The sequence below is a fragment of the Crotalus tigris genome, unplaced genomic scaffold, assembly GCF_016545835.1.
Source record: "Crotalus tigris isolate CLP2741 ecotype Arizona unplaced genomic scaffold, ASM1654583v1 scf7180000017946.1269602, whole genome shotgun sequence".
NCBI classification, from domain to species: domain Eukaryota; kingdom Metazoa; phylum Chordata; class Lepidosauria; order Squamata; family Viperidae; genus Crotalus; species Crotalus tigris.
In genome coordinates, this window is record NW_024096738.1 from 28,504 (window position 1) to 51,066 (window position 22,563).

The window sequence follows — 22,563 nt, forward strand, 5'->3', positions numbered from 1 at the left end:
TTTCTAATCTCTGTTTTTATCAGCTAACCATTGGTAAAATAAGTCCCATGTCATATAATATTCCGTTTCTTCTTTTTCTTTATTTTTTAATGTTAACCTACCCATCTTTGCGCATTCCAGTATTTTTTAAATTATATTCTCCTCTGTAGGAATTTCTTCATTTTTCCAAAATTGTGCATATACCGTACTATCCTAGCTACTGTTAAAATATGTAAAACTAAATAAGTATTATCTTTATTGTAATTTCCTGGTAACAGGCTCAGTAAGAATATCTCTGGTTTTAGATCTATATGTTGTTTTATCATTGCTTGCAACCATACATGTATTTTATTCCAATATTTTTTTGCTTTGGGACATGTCCACCACATGTGTAATACAAACCTGGTATTTGATTGCATTTCCAACATTTAGCAGATTTATCTTTATATATATATTCGCTAGTCTAGCAGGTGAAAGGTGCCATCTGTAGAACATTTTATAAAGATTTTCTTTATACACTGTTGACATTGTAAGTTTATAGTTTCTGTCTCACAGTTTCTGCCATTTATCTAATTCTATTGAGTAGCCAAATTCTTTTAGCCCATATTACCATTGTCTCCTTTACTTGTTCTTCTTCCAATTTAGTACTTAATAAGTAATTGTATATCCTTTTAATTAATTTCTCATCTATCCCCATTAGAATCTGATCCAATTCAGTTGGTTCTTTATAAAAACCATATAACGTCCTGTCTTTTTCATATTTGGATTGTATCTGTAACTGTGGCCACCATGGTAGGTCAATCCCTAGTCTATTAAGTTCTTGTTTAGTTTTAAGTTCCCTCTTTTCATTTAATATATTATTATATCTTATAGTTTTTCCATGTTAATTACATTTGGATGTATTAAGGCCTCCATTGTAGATAACCAGACTGGTATTTTCAAATATGTTGTTCTTTAATTTTTGTCCATACTAACAGTGATGCATTCCTAATATAATGTCTTTGAAAGTAGTTACGTATCTCATTCTTCTCATGCCATAAAAATGCTTGCCATCCCAATTGAAGATCATGTCCCTCCAGTGTCAGCAATCTATATTCCTCAGATTAATCCATTCTTTCACCCATGGGAGTACTGATGCTTGATAATATAGCTCCCAATCCAGAAGGCCAAAGCTTCCTCTATTTTTGGCATCTTGTAATATTTTTACATTTATTCTCGCTTTTTTGCCTTGCCATATAAATTTTAATATCATTTTATTTAATTCTTCAAAGTATTTTTTCCCTAGTCTCATTGGAATTGTCTGAAACAGGTACAATAATCTTGGCAAAATATTCATTTTAATTGTAGCTATTTTACCCAACAAGGACAGTTGTAGGTTTTTCTAATTTTCCAAATCTACTTTAATTTGCGCTTTCAATTTATCATAGTTATCTTCTTTGATAGTTACACATCTTGCTCTTAATTGAACTCCTAGTTAACTTTCTTTGCGATCTGCATATTCATCATCTTAGCAAATTCTCTTTTCTGTTTGTCTGTAAAGTTTTTAACTAATATTTTATTTTCTCTTTTTTATTTTCAATCCTGCAACTGCACCATATTCTTCTATTTTCTCAATTAGTTTAGGTCCTGTTTCTTGTGGTTCTTCTGGGATGAACACTAAGTCATCAGCAAATGTCTGTAATTTATACTCCTCTTTTTTATTTTCATATTTTTTATTCCACTATCTTATCTAATATTTCTATTTAACACTTCTAGAATTAATATAAATAACAATAGTGATAGAGGACAACCTTGCCTTGTACCCTTAGTTATATTAAAGTTTTCTGTTAAGTCCCCACTTATAGTCACTTTTGCTGCTTGCCTTAATAGTATTTATAAATTTATCTCCAAAGTCCGTATACTTTAATTATAAAAATATAAACTGCCAATTCACATTGTCAAATGCCTTCTGTGCATCAAGGAAGATCAGTGCCATTTGCTTTCCAAGATACATCTCATAGTATTCCAATGTATTCAAAATCATCCGCATATTATTTTTCATTTGCCTCTTAGGTAAAAATCCATTCTGATCTGTGTGTATAAAATCATTTAAGAACCTTTTCAGTCTCTCTGCTATTATTGAAGCATAGATTTTATAATCTACATTTAACAATGGAATTGGCCTATAGTTTTTTATTTGTAATAAATGAGAATCTTCTGTGGGTATCAGTGTTATTTTATAAACTTTTTTTCTTTTTTTTAAATAATTTTTTATTTTTCCAAACTCTCCCCCATACATATACTGTGATATTTATCAGATGTTTACATACATTCTTTTTACATTCATATATAAGATACTTTTAATAAAATGAAATAAATACATATACATGACTTTTGGTGTTGCTCGCCCATTTCCCCTTTCACTGTATCCACACTCCTTCTTCTCTATCTTCTTTCTCCCTTTCTTCTCTTCCCTACTTCCCTCTTCTTCCTCTCCTCTTTCCTTCACCACTCTCCTCCCCTTTCTCCCCAGTTCTCCTCTTCTCCTCCAACCTTCCTACTTCCTTCTCCCCTCCTTTACTCTTTTCTCTGTCCTCTCCTTTCTTCCCTCTCATCCCTCTTCAGATACAATTCAGGGGTAATGTCCGAGCAGCTCCCCTCTCCAAATTTCCCTATCTGTATTATATACAATAAGATTAATTTTCTCTTACATTAATACTTCTATTTATCTAACCTTCTTGGTATATACTTCTATAAATATTTATACAACCTCCAGTTATTCAATACTGTGTCGCCTGGGTCTCCCTCCTTATCTGCTCCTTCTTCTTCCATCTAAATTGATATTAACTATCTTTTAACCATATGCTCTTTTCAGCCAATCATAAAAAGTTCTCCAGATTTCATAGTAGCCTGACTCTGTCTTATCTTTAATTGTCATTGTTACTCTATTCATTTCTGCACATTCCAGTATTTTCCCAATCATCTCTCCCTCTGGGGGGCTTTCAATGCTTTCCAATTTTGTGCAAACACAATCCTGGCTACCGTAATTATATGAATAATTAAATATGTTTTCTCTTTATTGTATTTCCCTGGTAGAATACCCAACAGGAATATTTCTGGTCTTAGTTCTATATAAATGGTTTTTTTTCATGTATGACTGATACTACTGTATGCCCCTGTCGATGCCGTTATAAGAGTATTATAAGGTACAATCAGAATAACCAAGAGAATAGATTATCCATTTGGAAAAAATATTGGAAGCTATTTTTTAGTTTTGAAAAAAAATATTTTAATAATGGTTGATATGGAGAATGTACTGAGAAAAATAGTTCTTTCTTATATTAGATTCAATGATAGTTTGACAAAGTACTCAGAACACAGTTTATGTACAAAATTCAGTGTCACAAAATGCAAGATAAGTTAAAATTATTTATTGACATTTTAATTTATTATATATGGAGGTAGGGCAGCAAAAATAGGTTGTGTTCTGCAAGATGTTATGATATATTAGAGGTTTTTCTCATCAAAAAAGTATGAATATACTACTAGGCTGAAAATTATATTTATGGAATAAATATGGTGATATATTATTAGTATTAGTATTAGTATTAATTAGAATAGATATTTACTAGTGTAAATATATTTTAGTATATATTTATAAATCAAATAATAGAATGGCTCCAAAGAGAAACAGGAGAAAAAATAAAGCGAGCTTCACCTGACAGAATTTCATAGTGTTGCATAGTGTTTCAACTCTTATTATTTCTAAACAATAGCTATATTGACAGGGATGGATGGAAATTGAATCCATCCCATGTGGACCATGTCAAGTTGGGGAAGATATCCTTAAGAGCACTCTCCCTTTCATGCAATGCTTCTGACCTTGATATCCTATTAGGAGGGGCCCTACTAATAGGAATAGGAATAGAAGAGGGAGCTAAATGGCTGTTCTCCCTGATCAAGTAAATTTTCTTTTAATTGCCTCACTATCTATGTTTTATCCTTTTTAACAGTAACAGTGCTTCAAAATTTCCCCCATCTATCTGACTTAAACAGATAAACAGGTTTCTCTTCCTCTACAGTTAGAGAACAATATCTCTGTTGTTTTAGGATTCCTTCAAGTTATGAAGCCTCAGCTAATCACATTCCTTTCTCTAAAGTAAGCTTCTTGGAACTCCTTTGTTTTAGGTAGACGGGCAACATTAAATTGCTCCATCCATCTACAAGCTTGATGATCAAGAGGCACTTGTGGTTATCATTCTTTTAGGGCTCCTGAGATTTTTATCTTTAGGCATGCTGTTAAACCACAAATCTACCCTCTCCCCCACCCTTTTTCTTTGAATAGCCCTGATTTCTTGGCTGTTCTTTCACCTGGATGTAAGTCCAGTTTACTTAATCCACATTGACCACAATTTCTCAGATTAACAGATACAAACAAGTATATTCAGTTTTGTTGATCTAAGCCTTTGCTTTTCTTTGCTCCTTGAAACCACACCGGTCTAGTATAGACCAGGTTGTAGACCAATTCTCATGGGAAGATTTGGAACTGCAATCCTATCTAAAACATTTGCTATACATTCAGACACAAACATTAAATTTCCCAGATTTGGGCTGGAAAAATCCAGATGATTAGATGTCAGCAAACTTTTCTATATCTATATCTTTTTCTATTCTATTCTTTCTAATACTTGCAATTATATCCCACAATTGTGATCATAAACATTGAGCTTAGCAGTGATTCTCAGTTGACTCCCTCCCTCCAAGGGGGAGCTATTTTTTTTAAAAAAAAAAGCAGATTCAAGAATTCTGGGACCATGAATTAATAGGTATGGAGCAAACACCATAAACTAACAGCTACCTTAAAAGGAAAGAGCAACAACAAAAGTGAAACAGTAGCCTTGGAAAATTTCAGTACAGCAACATATTGGCAGCAACATCGTCTAGGGCAGTGGTTCTCAACCTTTTTAATGCCGCGACCCCCAACCGGTCGTAAGTCGAAGACTACTCAACCGGTCGTAAGTCGAGGACTACTCAACTGGTGCAGCACCGTTTGCAGAATGGGACTTTTGGCGGGCTCAGCAGGGCAGAGACAGCCTGGACAATTCCTATTGGCTTTTGAAAGCCAATAGAATTAGACTCTATTCAAGAGAGTCTATTCTATTGGCTTTCAAAAGCCAATAGAATAAAAAGGAGTAGCACAGCTAAGGAAAAGGGGAAAAAAATGGTGGACTGCGTTGTTTGGTGACCCCCGTGAAATGGTCGTTCGACCCCAAATGGGGTCCCGACCCACAGGTTAAGAACCACTGGTCTAGGGTCTCCATAAAAATCAAGTCAGTGAATTATGTCTATTCCAGTTTAAATGGTTAAAATGGAAGAAAGCCAAGGAAGAGTAGCTACGATCCCTGTAGATTAGCTAAAGAAGTTCTTACTTGATTTGGGACACTGGCTAAGGCAGTGTCCATGTACGCAAACCTCAGTCCTTAGGCCGGGACATTCATATGCCCCAAGAAAGGAAATGGCCATAAATTCAATTTCCAGTGTTAAGAAAGAAGCTGCTACCTGCAGAAATGTAGCTCTGACTGAGGCCATATAGTAGCTTTTGGACATTAACATGAGTACAGAATGGGAGTAGCTCCACAGGAATACTTGGCCCCTAGTGCTGGGCATATTCTTATCCAAAATTCCAACAGAGCTGGAAGGGACCTTAGAAGTCTTCTAGTACAACTCCCCATTCAAACAGGAGACCCTACCATTTCAGACAAGTGACTGTCCAGTCTCTTCTTAAAAGCCTCCAGTGATGAAGCACCCACAACTTCTGGAGGTAAGCTGTTCCAGTGATTAATTCTTCTTATTAACAGGAAACTTTTCCTTAGTTCTAGGTCAGATCACTCTTTGATAAGCTTCCATCTATTACTTCTTGTCCTATCCTCCGGTGCTTTGGAGAATAGGTTGATGCTGTCCAGTTTGCGACTCCATTCTGAGCGTCTTTTTGAAATTTTGAAAATCTTAAACATCTTGCTTTTTAGTGCCTTCAGCTTCATCTTCTGACCACATTCAGGCAAAGGAAAGAATGGCCGCACTCATACGTCAGGCTATGTGTTGCCTGAGTGGGAATTATAAGTGCTACCCGTTGTTTTGCTTTGTAAAGGAAATTGGCCACATAAACAGCATGTCTAGATGACTCAAACCAAGCCAATTTGGATAAAAAAGCAAAGCAAAACACGTAATACAGTGCAGAGATGAAAAGCCTCCTTGGCAGTCAGACAAGCTGTCAAAGTGATGTGGAACACACCAGAGACCTCGCGGTGGGCTGTTAAAAGTCAAGATTACTAATGAAAGAACAGCAAGTAATATCAGCAGCAAATAGACAGCTGGACATAACTAGAGGCCTGGGGGGGGAGGACACCAAAGGGAACCAAAATATTTAGGCGGCCCCTGAGTTTATGTGCAGGGAACACGTTTTCAAAGGTTTGAAGTTAGTACGTTAGTTCCATCTTGCCAACTGTGTGTGTGAAAGAGAGATGATATTTTTCCTCTGATCCCAGGGCAGTTGTTATTCACACTGGTAAATGTCTAAAATGTGTCAAAAAGAAAAAAGCAAAGCAAATCCACATTCTATTGGACCAGACAGGATGTGGAAGAGAAACTCAATATGAAATCTCATGGTTTCTCACTTAGCCAATTGAAGACACGTCTGGATTTAAGGCAGGGTAAAAGTTCAGAAGAACCAGCTCATGTTTTGAGGAGGGTACTAAACTGTTTCCCAATGGGGACCCTTCTCTTTCAGGAGCTATTACAAGCTTAATCAGCTTTGCTAGCAACTTCCTTAGAGCAATGTTAGGTCAAAGGCTTGGTAGAAATGTTACAATCCAATTGCCTGATAATATTTGATTGTGTGATTAGCAAAAAAGGAGGTGACTAAAACCCCTCTCTCCCATGCCCAATTTTATATTCAAGATTGCTTCCAAAGTCTTCTGGAAGAAAATGTGATGGTAGACTCTACCTTGACAATAAAATAGGATCTTACAAACGAATAAACTATGAATAACTTTCTATTACAGGGGCTAAATGAATCTACCATCTGTTCAATGCAATGATGACAAACAGTGGGAGAAATTCAGCTTATTACTACCCACTGATGGTATCCAAAACAGACCTTGTACTGATCCAATACAGTAAAGGATGTCTTATTAAAATCCATACATATCTACATACATATATGTCTTGGCACCACAAAAAGCAAAGCAACAGGGAAAAAATAGCTGTTTCTCTTGCCATTATCCCTGTTGCTAGTAAAACTTTTCCATCTGGGTCTCACTCTCACCCCTATTTAAAGATGCCTAGAGGTTGAGAGTGAGATGGTGATTCACATATGGATTCAACAGGAGCATCACAGAGGACACTAATATGCAGAACCCTTGGGCATGCATAGGGAGTGTGTCTGTGCATTTGACTCATATACCATAACTTTAGAATTAATTACATAATTTAAAAGAAACACAATAAATCTCAGCAGATTGAACAGACCATGACCATCCTAACAATGTCTTTGCTTATTCTGTTATGCAGTTGTTAATTGTCAAAGGTCAACCACAAGGCTGATGCTCCTTTTTCTTCTATTCTTTGTCTTGAAAAGCCCTTCTCATCCCCCATCCTGTCAGCAATATCCACGTTGAATACATACATAGTCAGGGGTCAGGATGCAAGCACAAAGCCAATGAGAAAGTGAAATTGTATCATTTTGCCTACCCAGCTTAGGTGTGCCTGCCCACTAAATACCCCTGTCAGTGTTTTCCCTCTCACGCCAATGGACAATAAGCATATTGATTCCAGTCTGAAAAGAAAACGCTACCAAGCTGAGTATGAGAATTATGTGACCATTAAGAACATTTGACAGCTATATGTTCGTATTCAGAAATGTAGCACAATGCCCAAGTAGGGGCCCTTCTCTTGACACTCTGGCAAGATCACATGGCTAGTGAAAATGTGCTATGCTTGAGGAAGCTGCAGTATAGCTTTCTAGGATCAGAGCAGAACAGGGTTGGGGCAGTTTAGTCCCTCCAGGCAATTTCTATGGTTTTGCAGCCTGGGTGACTCCCTTGCCATTCAATTTCCTGTGCTTTCCTCAGCATTGTTTAAAATATTTACCCAGTCTGTTTTAAGCCCTTGGGCCTCCCAGGGGCCTAGCTATACCAGCTCTCTTATCAGAGCAATTTCGACTCATTAGCCTTTCCTCTAATGACTTTTTACCATTGGAATGTGGGGAGGGAGATGTTACTCTGCATTCATTTGATATCTTGGAAGCATTGTTGCAAGCTTGCACATGTTCCTTAAAAATAATTATGATTAGCAGCTGTGTATATTATTGGGAAGATAAGGCAACTTCCAGGAGAAAGCGGCTGGCTATTGCATGTTTGAGAGTACATACGTGATTATGTCCTCGGAGAAAATGGCTATGATCCAAACCAAAGAACCAGGCAATTTGTTCCCGGCTCTCATGAGGGTTTGAGATTTTTGCTCCATCAGCTGTCTCTTGCAACACACAGGACTATGAGAGCCAGCTGGATCACCCTCAGAGTGGGAGTAAATGGGATTTAAAGAGCCCACATCACTGGGCCTTATGGACTAAACTGGAAGAACTGGCTAGTAGGAGTATGAACTTTACTGAACAGGTTGGAATTTCCAGGAACTGTCACCATGTCTCTAAGGCACTAGATGTAAGGTGACCAACTTTTTTACAGTGAAAAGGAGGACACAAGTAGATTGAAGAAAAAAATATCGTAAATAAAAGAAACATTTTATTCATTGCAACAATAATACAGAAAACCTGCATGAGCAAAGTTTGCCAGCCGGGTGTTTTGGTGCGCTCAGCAGCAATTCCTATTGGCTTTTGAAAGCCAATAGGGGGAGTAGCACAACTCATGCAAAAGTTGAAAAAAAAACCATCAGAAAAAAGGTGCCAGAAGGCCGTTCTGAGCGTTCTATGAGAAAAAAAAAAAGCCCTGAAGATTAGTCTTCAAATATCAAAAAGGAGGACATGTAGGAGGACACTTTTCAAGGGAGGACAGAACTTACAAAGGAGGACGGTTGGTCACCTTACTAGATGCAATAGACCAGAAGCCTCTGAAGAGCCTATCAAAACATTATGTGGTTACTTGCTAAAACGAGGCTACTAAGGTCTACCTAGTCTACCCTTCTCCTTTGAGCTGTGGCAAGACATGTGCCACTGAAATTTCACAAGTAGGGTGTGAAAAAAAATGGCTTCCCTTTTTGCTACTCAATGCAAGAGGGTTTTTTCATATTGGTAATTGTTAAGTCCTTCGCGAAATGGCAATGACACGAGAAGCAGTTGTAGTTCTCAGGAACCTCTTTATTTCTGTTCAGCATACTGGTTACAAGACGCCGACAATGCCCAAATCTCCCTGCCCCTTTTATAGGCGATTCCCGGGCCAAACTGCAACATTTGGCGCGCTCACACCCGCGCATGCGCACGAGTGCTGGCGACAGCCAGTCTGGTCCCGGTAAGCTTGCACTTGCCCGGGACCATTGCAATGCCCCGAGCCTGCTTTCACAGGCTCAGGACATAATAGTAATGCTATGCCATTTAGTAATAATGAACAGTAATATACAATAGCAATGCTCAAATTTCTTTTTATAGTGGTGTAGCTTCCTACTGGAGATGAAGGGACATTATTTAAAGAGATAATGAAAACTCTACCTTTGGATAATTGTCTCTGTGATGCTAACCCCTTTTTGATCTCTTTGGGGTCGACAGGTCACTTGTTCAATGTGCTATTTGTTCCGATCTTTGTTTCTGGTTAAGTGAAGCAACTGTTCTAAATCCCTATTAAATACGTGGACCAAAGTAGACAGAAAGTTCCTAAAGAATTATTTACAATTCAGCCTTTTACACTCATGCTGATGAGCTTACATTTTCATGCTTGGACAAGATCCTGAGCTGAGACTTTTAAAAAACATGGAACACACACACACACACACACATGTAGTACATTTCTTTTTAGAAAAGGAATATTGAAATAAAGAATGTTTTAATCACATTCTTCATTTCATTTGATACATGTGCACATCAAGTGATTTTACATATGACAGCATATATCAGCAATACTTGGAGCAAGTCTTGTTAAAGTAAATCAGAGAGATGGCACAATGCAGCAGATCTTGATACTTGACCTGATTGTATTGAATGCTGAAAACCATTTTCACAATGGTATGTTGAAGCACAAAATGATATAGCGATCCTTAGTAAGGTGGGTAACTTGAAATGGCTGAGTAAATACAAACATACTTTTCAAGTAGACAGCTATTTGAAGTTGCAACTGCTAAAACACCTTAGGGAGATATTTATGCGAGCGAGATTCGAACAGCTTGACTCAATGGCCAGATATGGGAGATTCCATTCAATACCTTACAATGAGTGTCTCTGCATTTGCGGAGCGGCAGAGGTAGAAGACCTTGCTCACATACTATTTGATTGTTGCCTGTACAAGAGGGTGAGAGACAGGTACCTCGGTCTATATACCAAACGAATGACTCATTGGGATCCCCATATTAAAACAACTTACCTTATGTGTGGCTAGACCTTGAAAATAACGTTTAACGCAACACAGTATTTAAACAAAATGGTTCAGTTGAGATCTGCATATGTGGGACTGATTGGGGTAGATTGCAAGGGTGACTCCAAGATATAACTTTATCATATTTTATTAATATTTTAAATTACTGTACTCTATTTTAATTTCATTTTAGATTGTATTTTACTCCAATTTCATTTTAAGTCATATTTTACTCTAATTCCATTTTAAACTGTATTTTATCAAATTTCATTTTGAATTGCTTTTATCAAACTTTAGTAATAATTTGTTGCTGGAACTCTGCACTTTGATATGGCCCAAGGGCTAATCAATAAAGATTACAATGGTATGTTGAAGAAGAAGGTGGCAAAACCTTTTTACTTAAAGTCTTATTCTCCTTGAATTTTCATCTACAAGGTTTTTAGCCATGGTTTTGCCCATATTGCCCAATCTGGTTTTTGAGCGGAGATCTGCTGATATGGAGCGTTTATTCATGCATTACTTGGCTAGTGAAATTAAATGGCCTCATAAAAAGGACAGAAGCATAAACAATGTGCTGCTGGATTGGAGCCCTGACCAACCTGATCCAGCCGTCACAGTGGCCAACTGACTGCACAAGAAAGTCCATTAGTCTCCCATCTGATGACCTTCTAATAACAGCCACTGATCCCCATACTTTGGTGAATTGGTCGAACTCACCACTATATCTTGTGGTAGCAAATTCCAAAGTTTGATTATGCATTATGCAAAAAAAAATTTTTTTTACCTCAAACCCCATCTGGTGGTTGTGGAACATGTTCAAGTTGTTTGGGCAAAATCTATGGGAAAGAAACTATAAACTGACAATGGCAACTTCGTGTAAAGAAAACCTATATATAACGTTTTATAGATGGCACTTACCGCCTGCCAGATTAGCAAAAATGTTTAAAAATATGTCTAGTAAATGTAGGAAATGTAACCAAAAACCTGGTACATACTATCGCCTCTGGTGGACGTCTATTAAAGCAAAAAAAGCTTGGACAAAAATACATACCTGGTTAGAAAAAATGTTAGGGAAACACGTAGGCTTTAAACCTGAACTTTTTTTATTAGGTATAATTCCAGAAAAAAAATTATAAACAAAGTGTATATTTAACATTACATGTGTTAACAGCAGTGCTGAGTATTTGCTCAGCACTGGAAAAATGAAGAAACACCATTGGATGGAGAGATAATTAAGAAAATACTGGATTGTGCTGAAATGGACAGACTTATATTGAGGATTAAAGAAAAAGAAGATACAGAATATTTTCAAACATGGAACTTATTTTATCAATGGCTGGAAAAATGGGATAGAGAGTAAGAACTTAACTTGTATTACTAAGTAAAATAAATCAACCCAGACAACACGTTGTTCATTAAGCACTAATGAAATGTAATAATAGAAAATTAATAAAATATTATTAAAAAAGTTGTTTGTGGAACTCCAATGTTTCACAGAACATATTTTAAGAAATATTGTTATAGAACGTACACAGTTCTCCTATGGGGCAGAGCAATAAAAACTAATGGTGGGGTAGTCAATTCTGTTATTCAGAGAAAGTGTGTTCACGATTCTCCTGAATATACAAGCAGTCCCTGGGTTAAGAATGTCTAGCTTAAGGACAAACCCTAGATACGAACAGTCTGTCTGTTATTAAAAATGGTGAACAGTGGTTCTCTTTCTTTGAGCCGCTGAACTGCTGAAGCCACATATAAACAGCCCATTTTCAGCAGTTCCTGAAAGCATAGTGTGGCTTCAGTGGTTCATCAGCTAGAGGAAGGACAATGCCATCCACCATTTTTAGTAAATGGCAGTCTGTTTATAAGCACAAGTTATGACTTAACTACAAATCTGAGTTAAAGACAAAGCTAGGAATGGAACTTGTTCTTAACCCAAGGTCTGTCTATAATATGAGTTTACTTATATGGTAGTTATGCACAACTGCTGTTTACTGTATGGAGAAATACTGTAGTCCCCGGCCCGCGGGTTGGACGTGTCACGCAGAAGCCGCGCCCACCCCATTGCCGGCAATGGCAAAACAGTCCTGATACATTGTGCAACGTCACGTGACGTCGCGAGTTTGACATGTCTGCTATAGTCACTATAGTACTCTGACCTGTCTCCAAGCAATAACCTGCAGCACTTTAAAGGTAAATAAAATTACTGTAATCTTTTTGATTGAATTCATTCACCTTATCAGCAGTCTCCCTTTTTCTATGTCCCTCAGTCTTGCCAATCATAGCTATTTTTCTAGTCCAATAATTACCCACCTCACAAGCCAAAAGTATGTGAATTATTGCTAGTTGTTCATTGCTTCAATGGAGCACTGTCAACCCTCATGAGCTATATAACGCCATGAAATCAGCTTCACAGGAAGGCTAAAACTACTTTTATTGTGATTGACTAAAATAACACCATCTTGATTGTGTTGTCCGATTGTGTTGTATCTCTTCCTCTTCTTATAAGTGAGTGAATTGGAGAAGTGTCTGCCTGAGGAATTTCCAGATGTTGCTTCAGCCTTTTTTGTCTAAGTAATGATTCCTATATATCTCCATCAAGATCATCTTTCTTATGCTCTGTAGCAGTCAGCATTTTCTTAGTCCAGGACTGATTGATTTATCCATGCCACACTTAGAAACTGTTTCCAGATCCATATATTGAAAGTATTTACTTTTTTCCCTCATTCTTTTTCGGTGTCTACCTTTCACATCTGTATGTTATCACAAAAAAGATATTTGTGGACAAAAAGAGTACTTTTATTCTTCATGAACTTCTCCAAGTTTGCCACTGCCTTCCATCTTCTCTACTTCTCCAGAACACTGTCCATTTTATGCAGTGCTTTTTTTCTTTAAAAAAAAAAAAAAAAGGTGCAGGAACTCACACACATCATACAACCCGCCTTGCCTACCCTACAAGGTTCCATTCAAAAAAGGTGCCGGATCTCTGTTCTGGGTGTTCTATGAGAAAAAAAGCCCTGATTTTATGTATTTGTAAACTAAGGAAACAAAGCAATTTACCATCTTAACTGGAACTCAACAAATGCTATTAAAAGAAAAGATCAAGTATATAGTAATATCAGATGGCAATCAGTTTTAAGAAGACACAAAACTATTGAATAGGGCCAGAGTATCTGCTCAAATTACATTAAATAAAAATCAAAAGATTCAGTTTGGGGGAGAAAATTTACTATAAGTATCAGATGTTTGGAAAATAATCTGAAGTTTCATATATCTGTAACTAATAAAGAACCAGCTGCTGTGTATACCTAAAGGTTTTGCCTATGCAAAGTTTGGCCTTTTTTTTTTTTTTGTCACTTCACATTTGTACAAATACCAGATAGGCTTTTGACACATAATATAAAGTTCAGTGCTGATCTTTTTAAAAAGTTGGATTGTTTGCTTCCACTTTACTTTGCTTGGATTTGAAGCATCTCCTTGTATCGATCCAGTTGTGTGACTCCTCTTAGCTTTCTCAAGCAGCTCTTCTTCTTTGAAACAAGTGCTTGGCTAGAGATGGAGGGAGTTAGTGGATTCATATGGCCAATGTTGGATGGCTTTCTGATCTCAGTGATTGATTGGCTTCTAATTATGCTTCTAGATGTTAAGGCTACAGCGGCCTGTAACAGTACAAGCAGGATCAGGAGTCCCCATTGGAGGCCAGTGTTGCCAGTAGACCTGTGGCAAGGTGTGATGTCTTAATCATGTCTCTGGTTGCTCATGGTGTGCTCTGACGGTTGGGAGTGGGCTTTGGATAGCAAAGATGTGACCAAGAGATCTCCTCCATTGCCATTTGAAAGAGCCTTAGGTGGGGCAACTCCCTATTACTGATCAAGGAAATTGTATTATAAAATTGTATTATAAAATTATAAACTTTTATAAAAATTATAAAATTGTATTATAAAATTACACCCCAAGGATTACACCCCAAGGTTCTCAAGGAACTGGCAGATGTGATCTCAGAACCACTGAACTATATTTTTCAAAGATCCTGGAGCACTGGGGAACTACCAGAGGACTGGAAAAGAGCTGATGTATTCCCCTCTTCGAAAAAAGGAAAAAAATGTACCCAGGAAATTACAGACCTATCAGCCTGACCTCAATACCTGGGAAGATTCTGGAAAAGATAATCAAACAACGAATCAGCGAACACCTACAAGCAAACCAAGTCATTACTAAAAGCCAACATGGGTTTGTCAAAAACAGATCATGCCAGATAAATCTTATTGCATTCTTTGACCAAGTGACAAAATTAGTGGATCAGAGGAATGCTGTGGATATAATTTACTTGGACTTCAGTAAGGCATTTGATAAAGTAGATCACAAGCTACTACTTGACAAGATAGAAAAATGTGGGGTAGAGAGAATCACCACCAGATGGATCCGTAGCTGGCTGACCAGCCGTACTCAGCATGTGGTCCTCAATGGAACTGCATCTACATGGAGGGAAGTGTGTAGTGGGGTGCCCCAGGGCTCTGTTCTGGGCCCAGTACTCTTCAACATCTTCATCAACGATTTGGATGAAGGGATAGATGGGGAACTCATCAAATTTGCAGACGACACCAAGCTGGCAGGAATAGCCAACACTACAGAAGACAGGCTTAAGATACAGAAGGATCTGGACAGACTTGAACATTGGGCACTAACTAACAAAATGAAATTCAATGGTGAAAAAAGCAAGGTTCTACATTTAGGTAAGAAAAACCAAATGCACAAGTACAGCATAGGTGGCACCATGCTCAATAGTAGTAACTGTGAGAGGGACCTCGGAGTCCTAGTAGACAATCACCTAAATATGAGCCAGCAGTGTGCTGCAGCTGCCAAAAAGCCCAACACAGTGCTAGGCTGCATTAACAGAGGGATAGAATCAAGATCACGTGAAGTATTAATACCACTCTTCAATGCCTTGGTAAGGCCACACTTGGAATACTGCATCCAGTTTTGGTCACCACGATATAAAAAAGATGTTGAGACTCTAGAAAGAGTACAGAGAAGAGCAACAAAGATGATTAGGGGACTGGAGGCTAAAACATATAAGGAACGGTTGCCAGAATTGGGTGTGTTTAGTTTAATGAAGAGAAGGATGAGGGGGGACATGATAGCCGTGTTCCAATATCTCAGGGGCTGCTACAAAGAAGAGGGAGTCAAGCTATTTTCCAAAGGGTCTGAGGGCAGGACAAGAAGCAACGGATGGAAACTAACCAAGGAGAGAAACAACCTAGAACTAAGGAGAAACCTCCTGACAGTTAGAACAATTAGCCAGTGGAACAACCTTCCTCCAGAAGCGGTGAATGCTCCAAGACTGGAAGTTTTTAAGAAGAAACTGGACAGCCATTTGTCCAAAATGGTATAGGGTTACCTGCCTGAGCAGGGGATTGGACTTGATGACCTCCAATTTTATATTATTATTATTATTATTATTATTATTATTATTATTATTATTATTATTATTATTATTATCGATCATCGCACAGTCAGCCAGATGTTCAGACTGATTTGGCATTTTGTCTACCTATCGAGTCCTTACCCAGGACCTGGGATAGGCAGATGTGGATGTTTGATGGTATTACAGATATCGTCGCAGGATGGAAGCAGTTCCTAATAAGGCCGCCTTTTGCAATTGACTAATAGCGAATTTGTCAATGCCAATGGTGTTCAAGTGGTGCTCCAGTTGTTTTGGGATTGCACCCAAGGAGCCTATGACTATTGGTACTACCCTTGCTTGCTTTTGCCACAGTCTTTCTATTTCTATTTGTAGGTCTTTGTATTTTGTTATCTTCTCCAGTTCTTTCTCTCTATTCTGCTATCTCCAGGCACTGCCACATCCACTATCCAGACTTTTTTGTCTTTCTTATCGACAATTGTTAAGTCTGGGGTGTTATGTTGCAGGTGCTTGTCTGTTTGAATTCTGAAGTCCCAGAGCAGTTTAATTTTATCATTTTCTATGACTTTCTCTATTTTATGATCCCACCAGTTTTTGCTTACAGGCAAATGATATTTTTTGCAGATCTTCCAATGCACCATTGTTGCTACTTTGTCATGCCGCTGCTTGTAATCAGTTTGTGCAATCTTCTTGCAACAGCTTACCAAGTGGTCCACTGTTTCTTCAGCTTCTTTGCATAGGCGGCACTTACTGTCTGTTGCTGTCTTCTCAATTTTGACTTTGTATGCATTTGTCCTTAAGGCTTGGTCTTGTGCAGCCAGAATTAGTCCCTCGGTCTCTTTCTTCAATTTTCCTGCTCTTAGCCATTGCCAGGTTTTATTATTATCTGCTTTCCCAGCTATTTTTTTCATGTATTGGCCATGTAGTGCTTTGTCTTCCCATGCCTCTATTCTGTTCTTCATTTGGTCTTTCTTGTAGGCCAGTTTGGTCTCTCCAGTAGTTAGTAAGCCTTCCTGATATACTAATTTCAGTGCATCTTCATCATTGTTCTTCAGATATTCTTCCAAAGCCATTTTTTCTTCTTCAACCATCTGATGTACTTGTAGCATTCCACGCCCACCTATTTGCCTTGGTAGATAAAGTCTATCAATGTCACTGCGTGGATGAAGGGCATGATTCATTGTCATTATTTTTCTGGTCTGCCTATCCATTGCTTTTAGTTCTGCTTGAGTCCAGTCCACTATTCCAGCTGTGTACCTAATGACTGGGATTGCCCAGGTGTTGATTGCCTTTATGGTATTTCCTCCATTGAGTTTGGACTTTAAGATCTTCTTCACTCTCTTGATGTATTCACCTCTAATCTTTTTCTTGACTTCAGTGTGCTTGATGTTGTCAGCTTGAAGGATACCCAAGTATTTGTAGTACTCTTCCTCATCCAGACTCTTAATGTTATTTTCGTGGGGCATCTTGATTCCTTCAGTTTTCACTATTTTTCCTTGTTTGATAGTAAGTGTGGCACATTTGTCCAAGCCAAACTCCATTACAATATCTTGGCTATATATACGGACAGTGTTGAGCAGCGATTCTATTTCAGATGATGTTTTTCCATACAGCTTCAGATCATCCATATAAAGGAGGTGGGATAGTCTGGCAGATGTTTTTGATGTTTGATAGCCATGTCCTGAGTTATTCAGTATTGTTGACAGAGGAAACAGTGCAATAACAAATAGTAATGGTGATAATGAATCTCCTTGAAATATTCCTCTCTTGATATTAACCTCTCCCAGCTTCTCACCATTGATCTGCAACTGTGTCTTCCATTGTGCCATCGATCTTTGCACAAATTTTCTGATGTTTCTACTGACTCCTGTTATTTCTAGGCACTTGATTATCCAATCATGTGGCAGAGAGTCAAATGCCTTTTTGTAGTCAATCCATGCCACATTCAGGTTGGTCTTCCTTCTCTTGCAGTTTTCCAAGATCATTTTGTCTATTAGGAGTTGATCTTTTGTTCCTCTGCTATTGGGGCGTTTCCTTTCTGCTCAGGTGGAAAGAGATTGTTTTCAACTAGATGCTGTTGCACTGCATCAGCTACTACACCAGTTAGTAATTTGAAAGTTGTTGGTAAGCAGGTAATTGGCCTGTAGTTACCTGGTGTTGCCCCTTTTGCTGGATTTTTCATTATTAGGTAGGTTTTCCCAGTTGTTAGCCACTTTTCAATTTCTCCTCCTTGTAGTATATTGTTGAACTGCTTGGCAATGAGTGGGTGTATAACAGTTAGATGTTTCAACCAAAACCCATGCAGTTCATCTTCACCTGGTGCTGACCAATTTTTGATTTTCTTGCTCTTTTTTCTACCATTTTTGTTGTTATTACTAGTTCTTTCATTTCAACTTCTGTTTTATTTGCATCCACCTCTTTTAACCAAGCCGCATCCTTGTTGTATTTCTTTGGGTTATCCCATATCTGCTTCCAGAACTGCACTGTTTCTTCCTTGTCAGGTACTGACTGATTCCTTGCAGTTTCTCCATTGATGGATTGGTAGAAACGTTTCTGATTGGATTGAAATTGGAGGTTCTGCCTATAGTTTGCAATTCGAGCTTCATATCTACTGATTTTCCTGGCTATAGCTGTTATTTGTTGCTTTATTATTTCCAGTGCTTCCTTGATCTTCCTTGTTTCTAAGTGGTATTTCTTGATTAGGTATTCTTTGGTCTTCTTGTTCTTCAGCTTCTTTTCTTTCATCTGTTCTAGCTTGCTTGCATGTGATCTTAACTTGCTGATCTTATTTTCTAGTCTAACCTTCCATTTTTCTGGTGCACTGTTTGTTTGTTTTTCTTCTTTGTTGATTTTGCATCCCAGGTATTCTGTTATAACTGCAGCTGTGCTGTACATTAGTTGGTTTGTTTCTTGCAGTGAATTGGTGCTTATACTTGATATTGCAGTATTTGCATCTTTTAATGCTTGTGCTAGCTGTTTCTTTGGAACAAGCTTCAATGCAGGTAGCCTTATTCTGTTGTTTTTGTGCTGTTCTAGATGCTCAGTTATTCTTTGTTTCAATTCTTTTATTTCTTTAGTTAGAGGGTTTTGTTCTTCCTGAGGTAGAGGTGCCTGGTTTCCAAATGAGAACAGTTGTATATCTCTGCTGGATTCCTTCACTGCCAACTCCCCCTGGTTTGCCTCTACATTCTGAATTACTTCTGGTAAGGCTTTGATTTCTTTGCCCTGGGTAAACCTTTGCAGTTCGTCCAATTCTGTTTCTGTGAATACTTTATTTCGTGTTATAAATCGGCGTTGATCTGCTAGTCTCTGTTCTGTTATTTCTGATTCTGGATGTTGTTCTTTCCAGAACTGGTGCATTCGTTTTAGATATCCTCTTCTTGTTGGACTTGATCTGTAGTAACAGATCATTATTTCTTTGTTTTCCATCACTGTGTATCTGCGACGGGTAAACACCTTTTCTTCCAGTAGTTCTGCAGCTGCTGGCCCTGGTTGCTCAGCCAACAGTCCTGAGTCCTGTAACCCATTTTTCACCAGATATCCAGGAACTCCAATATCTAGTGCGGACCTTGTTAACCCGGGCGACGTCCGAGCCGGTATGGCATTCTGAAATTTACGTCTCACCATATTTTTTATGGGAGAGACACTCTTTGTATTATTATTATTATTATTATTATTCCTGATCTAATCCCAGCCAGATTACCCATGAAACTGGCATAGTGGTGCCTAGTGTGGCTTTCAATTAGTCCATAAAACAGTAGTATCATGGACAAGCATCTAAGAATTGCATGGTTTGGGACGATCAGAAGGATGTTTTCTGTTTGGAAGATGTAGGTATTTGATGATACAACCAACTATCAGGTGCTTTTCTCAGATGAGTTGTCAAGTTCAGGTTTTTATCCAAATATCCTTTTTTCAGCCTTCCATGATTATCTCCATTTGTCCACAAAACATAATTACATAACCCCTTCTATTTATTAACAGTGCTTAACAATAAATAATAATAATAATAATAATAATAATAATAATAATAATAATAATAATAATAATAATAATAATAATAGTAAAGTTGGAAGGGACCTTGGAGGTCATCTAGTCCAACCCCCTGCTCAGGCAGGAAACCCTACACCATTTCGGACAAATGGCTGTCCAGTCTCTTCTTAAAAACTTCCATTGTTGGAGCATTTACTGCTTCTGGAGGCAGGCTGTTCCACTGATTAATTGTTCTCACTGTCAGGAAGTTTCTCCTTAGTTCTAGGTTGCTTCTCTCCTTGATTAGTTTCCACCCGTTGCTTCTTGTCCTGCCTTCAGGTGCTTTGGAAAATAGCTTAATTCCCTCTTCTTTATGGCAGCCCCTAACATCTAAAATGTTGAAAAAATAATTTTAAAAAACCATTGTGAGACCATCATGCTGTAACTACATTTAGTTTCTGAAATACCACTTCTTCTTTTTTTCAAAGTAACAAGCTCATCTCTGTCTCCAATGTTAACATAAGGTTTTAAGTCTTTCGGTATCTGAATACATTCATTTTGTTTTTTTCCTGTACTTTCTGTGTATATTCTTGTTCAGTCGAGGAGGATTTTACAAGGAATCTTGTAACTGGGGTGCCCTAGCAAGATCTGCTATGACCCAGTGAGAAAGAACATTGTGCAGATGAGGGTTATGCGAAAAAGTGTTCATTGGAAAAGAACCATGGACTTGGGAACTTAATCGTGCAATTCCTATAGATTCAGCGTCTCACCTTCTGTGATCACATAGCATATTACAAGTACCCAAAGCCAACTGGATCTAGTCAGGTCCTCCATCTTCATTGCCAGTGAATCCAACAGGTACTCTGTCTCCCCTATGACATATGGCACTTAACTAATCTCAAAGTACCTAAACACCAGAGGAACTTTACTCTGGCCTGATGTCACACGCTCCCCTCAGCTGTCCTTGAAAGCTGAGACAGGAAGACTCCTTATCCAGAGAGACAATGCCCCTGTGACTCTGGAGAGAAGTCAGAAGACAAGACTTCTGTGCTTCTCCAGTGCCTGTATTACAGAGACTATATACTAGCCTCATTTCGCCACCACTGCCCAAATACCAAGAGCGCAGAGGGCAAATCTATTACCTCTCTGCTGCTTTCAGGTACCAATCGATATAATGCTGTCAGGTTCTGTGCAGTAGCAAATAAAATAACACTAGATGATGAATGGTGCCATAAATTAGACTACATGAGCACCCAGTTCATCACACTACTACACTCTGTACTGTGATAGCCTGCCGTATACTAACCTTTATGCTCCCCTACAGCCATCTAATGCTCCTAATTCTTCATTTTCTTTTTTAGACTAATTTTTATATACTTTTAATACTTTTTTTTATCTTTTAGAAAATGTTTCTAAACTCCATAATTTCTGATGTTTATGGAGAGTCTCAGTCATCCAGGTGATGGTTGTCCCAAAGGTGCTTTTTTAAGAGGCAACTGGACTTCCTTGTTTGTCTTTGAAGACGTTTCGCTTCTCATCCAAGAAGCTTCTCCAGCTCTGACTAGATCAGCGGTTCTCAACCTATGGGTCGCAACCCCATTTGGGGTCGAACGACCATTTTACGGGGGTCACCAAACAACGCGATCCATTTCCCCCCCTCAGGGGGCGCCGCTGCACATGCGCACAGCGCATGGGGGCGCCGCCGCGCATGCGCGCCGCGTCTGTGTGACGGGGGTTGCCGTCACACAAACGTTGAGAAATGCTGGACTGGATGGTGGGGAATGGAAGAAGCCTCTTGGATGAGAAGCGAAACATCTTCAAAGGGAAACAAGAAAGTCCAGTTGCCTCCTGAAAAAGCACCTTTAGACTCGGATGTACCTTTTATGCTTTTCAATTGACCATAGCCCACCTTCCTTATGTTGGTCTACGACAGTGGTTCTCAACCTTTTTAATGCCGCGACCCCCAACTGGTCGTAAGTCGAGGACTACTCAACTGGTCGTAAGTCGAGGACTACTCAACTGGTGCAGCACCGTTTGCAGAATGGGACTTTTGGCGGGCTCAGCAGGGCAGAGACAGCCTGGACAATTCCTATTTGCTTTTGAAAGCCAATAGAATTAGACTCTATTCAAGAGAGTCTATTCTATTGGCTTTCAAAAGCCAATAGAATAAAAGGGAGTAGCACAGCTAAGGAAAAGGGGGAAAAAATGGCGGACTGCATTTTTTGGCAACCCCTGTGAAATGGTCGTTCAACCCCAAATGGGGTCCCGACCCACAGGTTGAGAACCACTGGTCTATGACTATAATACATATTTGATTTGACTAGACTTCTTCAAATGCATTTTGCATGTTAAAAACATTGCCATTAAGAAATGCTCCCAAGTTGTTCCCAAAAGAAAATGAATCACAGAAGGGGACTTTTAGCTTCAGAAATAGCAAGGGCAGCATTGCTACACACTGAAAAATGTAAACACTATTTACAACTCTGTTTAAAAAGCTTTTAGGAAGAGTATTGGGAAGTGCAAAAACAAGGCATTCAACATCTTTGAGAAGTGCCAATCTCCTGAGCTTTCTTCCACCACTGAATATACTGTAGGAAAAATCTAGTTCCAGTGGCTCCATACATCTTCATGTCAAAAGGA